The sequence below is a fragment of the Sander lucioperca genome, chromosome 5 (genome assembly GCF_008315115.2).
Source record: "Sander lucioperca isolate FBNREF2018 chromosome 5, SLUC_FBN_1.2, whole genome shotgun sequence".
Taxonomy (NCBI): domain Eukaryota; kingdom Metazoa; phylum Chordata; class Actinopteri; order Perciformes; family Percidae; genus Sander; species Sander lucioperca.
The window spans coordinates 42,832,216-42,844,096 of record NC_050177.1 but is presented as its reverse complement, the minus strand read 5'-3'; the positions used below and the strand labels follow the sequence as shown (position 1 = coordinate 42,844,096).

The 11,881-nt window shown below is 41.7% G+C and overlaps 1 protein-coding gene across 2 annotated transcripts in view; it reads left to right on the top strand.

Annotated features, from left to right (window-relative positions):
* The first annotated feature begins 3,333 nt into the window (after positions 1-3,333).
* The window catches only part of numbl (NUMB like endocytic adaptor protein), a 63,288-nt gene continuing 54,740 nt past the window's right edge, over positions 3,334-11,881 (top strand). Inside the window, exons 1-2 of one of the 2 annotated variants that reach the window (XM_031283677.2) lie at positions 3,334-3,408; positions 3,543-3,718. The gene's annotated coding sequence lies outside the window, so the exon portion shown is untranslated. The other variant, XM_031283676.2, reaches the window with a different exon arrangement.

The window sequence follows — 11,881 nt, the reverse complement described above, 5'->3', positions numbered from 1 at the left end:
CATGGGATGTGATTACTTTGAAATGATAGTGATAGATGTGCCGTAACAAATATATGCTGAATCCCAAATGGTTATATTACTGATATCATCATTAATTAAAAAATAAGAGAGGATTATTTGATTCATTTTAAGTGTTGGTGTGTGTGTGTTTTTGATCATGTTGGCCCTCTGATTACATCTCTCTGTCACAGCAAACACACTACACAATGCTGCTGAAACTGTAAGCCAGCTTTGTGTTCTCAGAATGCAAGATGTATATTTCCTTTGTGCTCCCTTGGCTAAAATAAATAAATTCTGACCTGTACTCCCTTATATAGCATGGTCCACCCTATTTCCAGGAGAATGAGTATTTTCTATCTTAAAGACAATTGATTGGCCCTGCATTGTCTAGCAGATGCTGCCATGAATTCTGTAGTCAATAGAATAGCAGTAAGTAAAGGCCTTGCATTTTAAAGTATATTTGATATAAAACGCCATAATGTGAAATGCTGTTTTTATGTAACACTTCTTTATGACAGAGATGTTTTCTGTAACATGTAAGGCAGTGTGCTGCGCATTTGTTTTATGAACTAAAAAAATGTATATGTATCACAAATTGAGCTTTACTGGCAGATGTCAAAAGAGGCTATAAGCCAAGGATTTCCTTCACTCTTTCAATTTCAATTTTAGACCTCTTTGGGAAATATTGACTAGAAGCCATGTTTGACTACATTCTCCAACTACACTGTCCTTGTATTGACCGTTAAGTATCATGATACAATAGGTTTGGCTCACAAATGGTAAGACTAGAGCTAATGGTGGCATTGATGGGTCTATTTTTAAGGAACTATTTTTGTGTCAAGGCAGTGCTGTCTATTTTGTCTTCAGTCAAGCCATTACATGCGGCTCACAAAATGTTATTGTTCGCACCACAGGAGTGGAGATGTGGGGCTTTCACTGACATCATAAAAACCTGATGGAGAAAGATGCAGCCTTTTACTGGATCTGTATTAGTGCTTGCTGTTAAGTGTCCCTCCATTGAGCTATGTCACATTCTGTACAGCACAGCTGCTGAGCTGTTCCTACAGTGCGGCTGGCTCTCATGCTCTACATCAAAATCCCAGTTTACTGAGTTTTCGGAATTGGCCACAGTTAGTAACTGCAGCACATGTTGAAAGAAGAAAAAATGCATTCTTCTCTTGTAGTTTCACGCAACGGAAAGTTGGAGCCTTTCTCTGCATGTAAGAAGCAGCTGGCTTCAGTTTGTTGGAGGAGAAATTGGCTCTTTTTGGGCCTAGTCTTTTCGGTGGGGATAACACTGGACCAGTGAGAGACTATTCCTACCAAGACCAGTTCATTTATGAAGTTGAAACATGGTGCATGTCAGGCGACACATTCTGAAGGAATATTTGTTTACATTATGTATAAATCCAGGGTTTCATTGTTGCTGAATTAAAGATAAAGTGATGTTGTTAGAGTTAAGGTCTACCGGGCATTATTAAAGGTCCAATGTGTAGGTATTTCTCCCATCTAGCATTGAGATCATATATAGCAATCAACTCTCTCGCACCACGCAGTTCAAAGTATGTATTACAGCTACGGTAGCCTTCATGCTATCCGTTTTCTTTTTCTGGGCGAAGAAGAAGACTCCTGTTCCTGAAATTTGGATTTTGAATACGTGTGGTCCTCCATGTTTCCTTCTTCAAACTTGCCGGGGCCGCTTATCAATACTACTATATCAATACTTGGAATTGATGGTGAAGGTTATAGTAACCTTTTTGTATTTGCTTGTTTTTCATTTGGACATTGAAGTTCTTTGTGGGTTTCAGCAACCTAAGAGTAATTTACAAGCTACAATTTAAAAACAACCATTTTCTGAATATTTTAAAAGCCTGTATATTTATTTTACAAAATATAATTATCACATCCTTGCCAGACATCTTTAAAAAAAATATTATTAATAATAATAATAATAATTCATAATTTGTGACTGCTGGAAAATGTCCTACTTCACTGTAAGGTTCATTCAGTGTATGTATGCTCGAGGTTTCAGGTTTCCACATCACACTTGTATAAGTTGCATACAGGGCTCGATGGTGTTTTAAGCCCCCAACATCTCCTTCCAGGTAACGTTGCGACTGTTGACTTCAAGGCACCTAACCCTAACCATAACCATAACCATAACAATTGCCTAATTGACTTCAAGGCAGCACTGCAACCATTGACTTCAAGGCACCTAACCCTAACTTTAACCCTAACCATAACCATAACCATAACCATAACCATAACCATTGCCTAATCTTAGCCCCCAACGTCTTGTTTATGTTGGGGGCTTAAAACACAGATAAACGCATACTGGACAGTGATTGGCTTCCAGACTAGGTGTGATGTCACAAAATCCTGCTGGTACGTACACATGTTAAACTGAGATTTAAGGAGAGCACAGAGAAACGTTTTACCTTCAGCAGATGAATGTGAAAACAGCCTTCTAGTGTCAAACTCTGCACATACATCCTTCTGCACAGTGAAACTCAAGCATCCAAGTGAAATAACAAAATGACAATTTTTTTGAGTGAAGGGAGACTTTAAATGTGATTAGTTTAAGGGCAACAAAAGAATCATCAAATCATTTAAAATGAGTCCATTATATACCTTCAACGCAAAGTGACATCAAGGCTGGACACTGACTGGACCATAAAGAGCTTGGCATTAATCAATAGAGTGTATTTAATGTGTGTAGAAGTTGCCCTGCTCACTGTAATGGCCCAAAGACCTGAGTTCAAGTCCCCAATGGCAATCTGACAAAGCCCCCTTGAGCAAGGCACTGGTTTTCTTGCCTAAGATCCCTAGTACATTTACTTTACTTGAGTATTTCCATTCTAAGCTAATTCCTATTCCTAATTCTACTCAGTTACATCTCATAGGGAAATATTGTAATTTATAATACATTTATCTGACACTTACAGTAACTAGTTACTTTTTACATAAAAACATAGATGCTTATATGAGATGCAGTAGCCTACTATACCGTACTACTAATGTAGTAGATACAAAGTATTTAGGCTATGTAGGCTATTTGTTAGAAAAACAGAATAATATAGCACTTTGAAAGGAGCCATTCTGCATAATTTTACTTCAGTAACATTTTGAATTCAGGAATTTTAGTTAGACCATGACATTTCTACTTTTACTTAAATAAAGGATCAGAGTTTCCTACTTCTTCCACCACTGGCTGGTACAAGCAAAAGACGAATTTCCCTACAGGGATGACTGAAAGATGCCGCGCGGTGGTGCAGTGGAGCGACTGAAACAGAGACCTGCTTCTCTGGAAAACATCAATGGGAAGAGTGGATTTGCATGTCCGGTCGTCTGTGCCAATGGGCGCACTGGGAAGGCTGGGTTAGCGGGTGGAGCGGGGGAAGCAGCCCAGTAACTACATAGTCAACAACCAAAGCATCAGAGAGTAGTACAGATACCTACACCAATTTCACCGAAATCTCTCTTGAATCGCTGTTGTAAACCTTTTTTTATTTTGTGTGAATGTGTATGTGTGCACCGACCAGGTTAATTTGCGGCTCCACATCGCCTCCATACCTCGCTTCCACAGTGCGGATGAAGAAGATTTTGTGAAATTAGCAATTACAGATTATACTTGTTTAGCCTGATAATACATTTCTGTCTGGGGTCCTGGATTTACACAGAGGAGGAACGGGGAGCCGATCATCCGTCGTTCTCTTGGGTGAGTTCACTGGATTTCCGTCCAATCTGGCATCCCTATTTACAGAGATTTCCAGGGTTATTCGGAGACCCGGTGATGTCTTTATAATGAATGAATCCATCAAGAAGTGCGCGATCCACTCAAAAGTGACATTGAGTTCTCGATTTGTGAGTTGGGGTAATTGTGGTTGTGGATACAACTGCAACGCGGATATGGATCTCGCCAGTGGGCCCATATGCATGAAATGAATGAAATGTGGCAGCTCCAGCCTTTGATAGCGGTTTACATTCCTAATCCATAAGAGAAAGAGGCTATTCTAGTAGGACTTTGATCGGCTCTTACACAAAACAATCGGTTAGTCCTAATGTGAAATTTTAGAGGAATATTCCAATGATGCCATATTAGATTAAAAAAACAACTGTATCGGCCTATAGTATGATAGATATATATCTTTAATATGATCCTATGATAGCCTACCGATTATTGTCAGGAAGGAAATGTTATTACGTCATTATTGGCGTGGGAAAGGATAAGGTAATATCGAGTGAGCTGTAAAGAGTCACGTTGATTCTTGGGTAATTATTGGTTCATAGGTTTGCGGTGTTTCTATGTATTTTCTCCAGGACAGCATGGCCACCGAAACACGCGCCCTGTGTTTGAATATGTAAGACACATAATTCTACCTGTCTGCAGGATTCTCCCTATCTCCCTCCGTTGCATCATACTGTGCGGTTAATGTGTGTCTCTTGGGCTTGATCACATCATTTTCAAACTTCTTTAGGGCATATTCTTTGTTGGAAAACTAAGTGTGATCTCTCCCACACTTCTTGTTCCATGACAGAAATAGAGATTCATAGACATGACATGAGAGCAAAAAAAGCATTTGAAACTGCAGCTATAATGCACACACTCACTTACGCACTTGGCACATGCCTTTGTATAGGCCCAGCAAAATGCATGCGGCTCTATTGTCTGTGGAGCTCCATCTGTTCCATGACATGGCATTCCTCAGACAGCCATGTCATGCTGTTAGGGGGTGGTCTACCCTGACCCACTGCCTCTGAGAGAGAGAGAGAGAGTCACATGGAGTGTATTAAGTGGGTATGTGCAGGGTTTAGGATGTCTCAGCCCACAAGCTGTAGACCACCTGCAAAGACAGCTCCTGGGTCAGACTGGAGGGCTAGGTTTGGCCCAAGATTAGGTTAAGTGAAGCACAAATTTTGGCCTGAGATTAAGCTAAGATGGTTAGGTTTGGTCAAGAGATCATGAGCTACATTAAGGCTAGGTTTGGTCTAGAGCTGGGGCTAAAGGAAGGCCAGAGGTGGTCTGGAGCTGCGGCTAGAGGTTAGCTAGGTTTGGGCTAGAAACTGGGGCCAGAGGGCAGTTAAATTTGGTCTGGTCCATGAGCTAGATTAGACTAGCTTTAGGCTATGGCTAGGGCTATAGCTAGAACTAGAGGGGCAAGTTTTGGTGTGAAGAGTGGGGCTAAATGAAGTCTAGGTTTGTCTAAAGCTGGGATGAAAGGAGGGCTAGATTTGGTGTGGAGACTGGGGCTAAAAGGAGGCTAGGTTTGGTCTGGTCTACAGCTGGAGCTGGTCCTGAACTTGGGCTAAAGGAAGGCTACGTTTGGTCCTGAACTAGGGCTAGAGAAAGGTTTGGTCCAGAACTGGGGATAGAGGTAGGCTAAGTTTGGTCTAGAAATGGGGCTAGAAGAAGGTTAGGTTTGGTCTGGAAATGTGGCTAGAGGAAGGCTAGGCATGGTCTCGAGTTGGGGATAGAAGTGGCCAAACCAAGGGGCTGCTGGATATATACTGCAACTCAGTCATCACAACTAGAACATAATTACACCACCCCCATCCAAACAGCAGTACACACACACACACACACACACACACACACACACACACACACACACACACACACACACACACACACACACACACACACACACGCATAAATGCATACACATACACACTCTCCATTTCCCCTCAGACCATTTCCCCTCTTCCACTGCTCTGATTGCTGCATTAGGACTTGGCTCTCTTTTGTTGCACACACACACACACACACACACACACACACACACACACACACACACACACACACACACACACACACACACACACAGACACACACACACACACACAGGGGGAGGGTTGGCGCAGCTGAGACCACAATACAACAGGGATCAAAGGTCATCCTGCTGGCCAATCAGGGTGCTGTCTGGGTTGGCTGGTGGTGGAGGAGGGCGTTGCCCCCCTTTGTGTTGGTCAGGGTGGGTCTGCTAAACAAGCGGCTCCACTTCCAGCTCGGACCTGCTACTGCTGGCAGCCACGCTGTGCTTCCTCAGAGCCAGTCACACCAACCTTTGGGCACTTTATTAATACTGCAGGTCAGGGGATTGTCCAGTTTAGAGGAAGTCTTTTAATGGTTTAGGACTGGATTTTTGGTTTGTAATCAGCTGCTTCTTGAAAACATGAGTTGTTGAGCCTTTACAGAGGAAGAGAACAAGCACAAAAAATTATGATTCAAACTATAAAATGCACTGAGGTATATTTTCTGTGTTGACTACTATATTGCACATTGGATGATGTGTGTTTTGAGGACTCACAGTGTTCCACTGGTAGCCTACTGTGCAGTTGTAATTTGTGTGTGGGTGTTAATGAATGAAATCAAACCCTGCAACTAAAACCCCTAAACAATTCTATTTCTAGTGATGGGATTAATTAAAGAAATAGAATTCAATAATGAGATTTAAAGTACTTAAACGATGGTGAAGAGAGGAAGGATGGAAAACGATGAGTGGTGGAAAGAGGAAGTGCTTCAGAGACAGAGCAGGGTGCAGAGGAGAGGAGAGAAGAGAGAAAGACAATACAACAGAAATTAGGAGAGGCAGAGGAAGAATGAGACTGTATAAGAGAACAGAGATATCTTATAAAGATAGAGTGACAATATAAAAGAACAAGAGAGAGACGTAAGGGAGAGCGAAAAGTGGGAATTAGCCAACAGGCACACTGGAAACCATTTGTTCTCCAGTCACTGTTTTTAATTTGTGTTAGAAACTCCTCTCCTCATTAGATGTGATCATGTCAGTCTGCACAGAACCTCCGACACAGAACATGTACTTGTCTTCTAAAATAAATGTATATCCACATCAGCCTCTCACTTTCTCTCTCTCTCTCACGCACGCACGCACGCACGCACGCACGCACGCCCGCACACATACACACACACACACACACACACACACACACCTAAGTGCCTTCAGTATGTTCTGAGTGGAGTTATCTGATTTCTGCAGGCTAGTTAAATGCCACCACTCCCCCTCCCATATAGTTCCATTACTGCACAAGCTAATGGCATGCTCACAGTGCAAAGACCTAGGCAATTGTTCCGTACACGTGTCTGTTTATGTGCATTTGATGTGCTCTTATTGCCGTGTGTTATGTTGATCTGGATTGATGAATGATCGCAGCAATGGATTTGAATGCCTGTCTAGCAGACACTCATGTGTGAAGGCAGTGGTTTGTGGTTTTCTCTGTGTTTGACCATGCGTATGTGTGTAGAAGGATGCTCGCTGGCTTGTGTGTGTGTACACACATGTTTCCCTAGTGATCAGCAGTTGATTTCTTTGCTTCAGTGACGTTTTTCTCTGCAGATAACAAGAAAAGTGAAAATCTGTCTTTCTCAGCAGCAACAACTCCGAGTGGAGCGCTCAACTGTCACTTTGGGTTGCGAGGGTTGCATTTTTGATCTCATTGGTCCCTTGATTTATTTTTTGGTCATGACCTATTTCAGCCTGTTTAGCTGTTGACGCTCATATATGCCTGCTCAATGAGGAACGTGCGTGCAGAAAACCTACAATGCAAAAAAAAGCCTCCTAAGCCAAACACCACATCCCTCCCTCAGGGTCTGATTTGATCTATATCCGTTTCTCAAGTTTTTAGCAACTGCTTTGCTTGCTGCTTGTCGATTGTTTTCACATGGTTTTGTCCCAAATTACACTGAGCAGCACCTACCGTGAATGTCCAATACAGAATGTGTTTTACCACATATCTCCTTCTGCAGTGTGAACACACTTGTGTGCTGCCTGCCTGCAAGATTTCTACAAAAGTGTTAACTGCCTACAGAGGAGGCTCAGCACAGTCTCAGTGTGAGATTCAGAATGACAGAATTACCCAATAATTAATCATCACTTCCCTTTATTACTCCCCTGTTAACTGAAAAGGAAAACATGAACTATGGTAGATTCAGGTTTAAAGGAATAGTTTGACATTTTGGGAACTATGCTTATTAGTTTTGTTGCCGACAGGTAGATGAGAAGATCCATACCACTCTGGTGTCTCCAGGCTAAAAAGCTTAACTAAGCCTAAAGACTGGAAGCAGGGGAAAAGAAGTGTGACTATCATGAAGGTTGCCAGTATGAATCCTCCAACCAGCTAGGAAAATTATTGGAGGGAAATGAATGAGTAAGTTAAACTAATGTTCTTGGCCAAGTTAGATTGCTTTTAGCTGTGTGAAAGTAAAGTACGGCAGGATACTTGAAAAACAGTATACATGCTTTCGACTTTCCCTGTATTAAAAGAAAGCATAGTTGCATAATCAGGATTCTCCATTTGACCTATACATGGAGGTAAATGAGCCCAGATGGCCCGTCTGCACTGTTATACATCAGAGAAACGCTAGCATTGTTAGTTTATAATCTTGTGTTATTTACAGTACCTACAGCCCACGTACAACGGCGTTCCACCACAATCTTCTTTTATAATTCAAAGCCTGTACATTGTGTGTGCAGCTGAGCTTTGGTCTCACAGCGTGGAAAAAACACTATTTAATATGAGGCAGGTTTCTCCACTGTGCTATTTCAGAGTAATGTCGAGGAAGAAAGATTGTAAGCGACAGACAGGACCTAAGTTAAATCTTCCAGAGCACAGAGGGGCCTATTCACTGTGCTATGTGAAGAGTGGACAGGGAGAGAGAGAGAGAGAGGTGGGGGTGAAGGAGCAGGGTGACAACACTTAAAGTTTTTTTTTTTTTTTTTTTTACGGTTGATGGCTTGCATCTGTGTGGTTTGTGTGTTCTATAGCTCCACAAGCCTGTCTGAAGTAGTCAGAAACCCAGAGACAAGGTGAAAGATGGACGATAGCTGATAGCAGTTTCCTGCTGATCAAGGACACATATAGGAGTTAAAGTGTGTGTGTGTGTGTGTGTGTGTGTGTGTGTGTGTGTGTGTGTGTGTGTGTGTGTGTGTGTGTGTGTGTGTGTGTGTGTGTTATGTATGTTTACCGGTGCTATGACTCATGGTTGCTATGGCGAGGCGCTCTGACAGCAGCTGATTAGGGGCATCTGACTCCACATGACTGTACTTTTTTTTTCAGAATTGCAGGTGTCACCAACTTTTATGTCTGTTCTTTCACTCTTCCTTGTTTCATTGTGCGTTTTTTCCTTTTATTTCTTGCTTTAGTTTGGCAGCTCTCAACAACCTTGAATAATATACCTCATATAGATTTTCTTATCACACTATTGCCCTTCACTACAGTCTTCTCCCCTTTTCTCCTACTCTCCTCTCAGTCCCATCCCTCTGCCTGTCTCGTTATGGTGGCCAGCTGCATGGCAGATGTCGCCCACTCTCCCAGCTGTTGGCATCATGATCATAAAGAAGAAAGGACAGAAATGGAAATGATCCCTCCTGAAAAACAAGGCGTAGTAATCCTCATAGTACACGTGAGGATAAAAATAGCAGGAAGGAAATAAATAACCAAAACACACCAACACTATGAGTAGCCTAGTGCAGGGATTTTACAGTAATATTTTGCTATTAAAACTGAATAGCCATATAAAACTTAAAAGAAGCCAACCATAAACACTGTACCACATTGGGACATTATTATGATGCCACAGAAGATAAAAAGTGTAAGGTCAGTGTTGAGTACTACAGACAGACTTTACTGTAAGTCCCTATTATGACATTAGAGACTTGCATTCATTAGAAACCACATCATTTAGATGCAGAGGAATATGTGACAACCCAGCAAAAGAATATGCCAATGTTTTCAGTAAAATCAACATTGATATCGTAGAGGTAAAGAAGGAGGACTATGACAAAGAAGACGAGACTAAAGAAAACTACAGGCTGTATCACGAGCAGGGACACGATAGATGAAGTAAAAAACGCCTCTTTATTATCATAAAACATTTTTTCTAACTGTATCCCCCTTTGTCATTTTTGTTGCTATGAACATGTTTAGGTTTATGTTTAAGTGCCAACAACTAGCATAGATTTAGCTCAACAGTCTGACCAATAATTACTCATATAATTACAATTTCAACTACAAAATCAACAATTACTCTCAACAGTCATACCCCTTAAGACCTTAGCTAATGTTAGCAATTAATTGAGGGTATACAAAGAAACCGCGATTACGTGAAGGAGTTGACAATTAGACAAGTATGTAATAATTGTTACAAGCCTACCACTCTCTTCCATGGTGCCGGTACATTATATTAACACACTTGTCACCACCCTCACGTAATGCGGTGATCATTTCTGTTACTTCCTTTGAACTTCGACCAGAGAAATTGGGTGTTTGCAACACAAAACTTTTTCTTTTATTGGTCTCACAATCTTGGACAAAAGTGTTTTGCCTGAAAATTATGTAGAGTAAGCTAGTACATATTGTCTGCTACAAATGTTATCATTTTCAAAAGAAAATTGAATGTAATGTAATACGTCGAAAAAATGAATAACAGTATTTTAACACGGGATATATTTGTCCAGGGGAATCCAAATCATCCAAACTGGTTTTCACGCAACCGCAGTTATTTGCTGGTTGCACAAGGACGAAGCTGGAGACCAAGAGGAAAGAGGTGAGGTGCCATAGCCTGGAGCTGGAGAGATGGACAGTGCAGAGGGAGAGATAAAAGGAGGGAAGATGGAGAAGGGATAGATGTCTTCTTTCTCTGGCAAGCTGCACTAAAATGCCACAGCCACTATGAAAAAAGAGAAACAACCATGAAGATTGTTGAAAGTGTTAGCATTTAGAGTGGATTGTTCCTGTTGTGACCGCTCAGAGGCTGTGAGGCAAATACTTTGTGAAAAGGGCAATAGAAAGCAACATTTTGATTGATTGTAGGTCATTACACAAGAACCATATTGGACTATATGCAGCTAATATGCAGTGTCTGACTTGCAGACCTTTTCTATACACTGCTCTTTTCCTCTAATTTTTTATAATCCTCTCCCTGTCTTTTTCCAATTTCCTCCCAGTCCTCAGTTGATAAAAAGCTCCCTGTGTCTTTTCTATTCTTTATCTTTCTCAGTCCTCTCCCTTTCCTCTCAGAATTTCTTAATCTATCTCACTTTCCCCCCTTCTTTCTGTCTGCCTTTCCCGGCCAGGGGAAGTGGCAGTCGCTGCCTGCTGGCTCCCAGAGGAACAAACCTGCCTTTGTTTGTCTGCACTGCCGGAGGATGAGGAGCCGGTCCACCCAGTAAGCCCAGCATGTCCAGTAGGGATTCAGGGTTTGTCTGTGTCGAGCCAGCCACCCAGAACGCCTGTAAATCATCCAGCCACTTAAGCCAAGGCCTTCCCAGTCTGTATAGCTAGCTAGCCAGTCAGTCAGGTATTATGTTAGGCACTCTCGAGTATTAGGAAGAATGGATGGGAAAGCACTGTGCAGAAGGAGACAGACCGCAGACCTCGGTTAAATGTTTTCCAACCATAACCAAAAAATATGAAATGACTTTGAATCCTGAACAGAAGCTTTGCTATTCAAAAACTCCCCTACTTTGGACAAATTCCAAAGTGTGAAATTATTGTAGCCCAATGTATCTCCTCATGATGCTATAAACTGAGAGCAACCAGTGAAAACTGTCAGATGTTTTTATAATGCTACATGACATTATGGCACTTAAGTACCACCGTTCTTTTTTTGGCTGTTAACTTCCACAAAGTAGCCTATTGATACTTGCTGTGTGATGGAGAAAAACACCTGATTCACATACAGATATGAGGGGATTTTGAGTGTTTTTGTTCACTGGAAGATATATTTAAGGGACTGTACTCAATATTCAGAACATTAATATAGCAGTAAACAACTATTTGCTATGTAAGGATATAGTGGAGTAATAGCATGTGCATGTTAATGCGTGTGAGTGCCTCGTGCTTCGGTATCTGATGCCGAGGG